A 1,325-nucleotide genomic window follows, 5' to 3' on the forward strand; every position below is an offset into this window, starting at 1 on the left:
ACCCCACTTTTCTTGATTGAGATTCTTCTTCCATTTTTACCCTTGCATATTACGTCTCCGGTGTTCATCTCTTCGCACATTAGATCACCACACTATCCCATTATCATTAGGCTAGATAGCGGAGAAGAAGTTAGTACTAGTAGTCACTGTTCACTGTGGGTTCGACTACGACTCACGGGTATTTATTACTTCGACACCCGTGCACTTGCGGTACACACACGCCTATTCGGACGTGTCAGCCACCAATAAAGTTACCGCATCTATTTAATGGACACCGGCCACTTTTTTCTTCTCCCTAGCATTCCATTGGTAGCTGTTTAACCCCAGTTCTTCAATTAACTACTGAGCCTCATCGGGGGTCTTGCTACCTAAGGTACCTCCTGCTACCGCATCCAAGAGTTGCCTTATACTCGGGTTCAAACCATTATAAAAAGTTTGAACAATCATCCACTCTGGGAATCCGTGTTGTGGGCACTTTCTCGGGGAGCTCCTTGAACCTTTCCCATGTCTCAAATAGAGACTCCAATTCCAATTGAACAAAGGGATGAGATCTCATTCCTAAGCTTTGCTGATTTTACGGGAGGGAAATAGCGGGCAAGAAAAAGCTTCTACCATCTCCTCCCATGTGGTAATCGATGCTCTAGGTAATGAGTGTAGCCATTGCTTTGCTCTCTCCTTTAGGGAAAATGGGAAGGCTCTCAACTTGATGGCATCATCCGTCACTCCGTTTATCTTCGACATATCACACACCTCGAGAAAAACTCTCTATATGATTTGTTTGGATCCTCATCATGCCAAACCGTTGAATCTGTCTTGATTCTTTGCAACATGTGGATGAATGCCGGCTTCAACTCAAAGTTACGAGCTGTAATCGGGGGACGCACAATACTCGATTGTGTCCCCAACTATGAAGATCCAGCATAATCGGATAATGTTCGCTATTGCTCATTACATTACTGCCATGTTTTCGGATCCTTCCACTTCCAAAATCAACTAAATTAGACCTTTTCTTCCACGGGGCTCTTTCCTTTTTCTAAGTGTACGTTCAAGATCGGGGATCTCTTTCAACCAATATTGAGGGATTCCCTCGGGTCATAACACGGGCTGCACCCAAAAAGAAAGAAAAAGAAATCAGAACGATGATATAATAAGAAGATAGGAAATAGAATGTATGGTGAAATAGTTAAGAAAACAAAGTACAAAGTATCTTCAAACGCCTACTCCCCGACAGCGGCAAAAAACTTGACAAGGTCCCTTGCGTATATCCATAAGTGCGGGTTTTGTCGAAAGTAATAATCCGGATGAGCGGGTATCGAATCCATAGG

General features: G+C 43.5%; 1 non-coding gene across 1 annotated transcript; it reads left to right on the forward strand.

The window, feature by feature from the left end:
• The first annotated feature begins 457 nt into the window (after positions 1 to 457).
• Positions 458 to 566, forward strand: LOC120279814. Its single transcript, XR_005542114.1, has one exon. It is a non-coding gene; the product is annotated as a small nucleolar RNA R71 (small nucleolar RNA).
• Positions 567 to 1,325: the final 759 nt, after the last annotated feature.

The sequence above is a fragment of the Dioscorea cayenensis genome, chromosome 16, assembly GCF_009730915.1.
Source record: "Dioscorea cayenensis subsp. rotundata cultivar TDr96_F1 chromosome 16, TDr96_F1_v2_PseudoChromosome.rev07_lg8_w22 25.fasta, whole genome shotgun sequence".
NCBI classification, from domain to species: domain Eukaryota; kingdom Viridiplantae; phylum Streptophyta; class Magnoliopsida; order Dioscoreales; family Dioscoreaceae; genus Dioscorea; species Dioscorea cayenensis.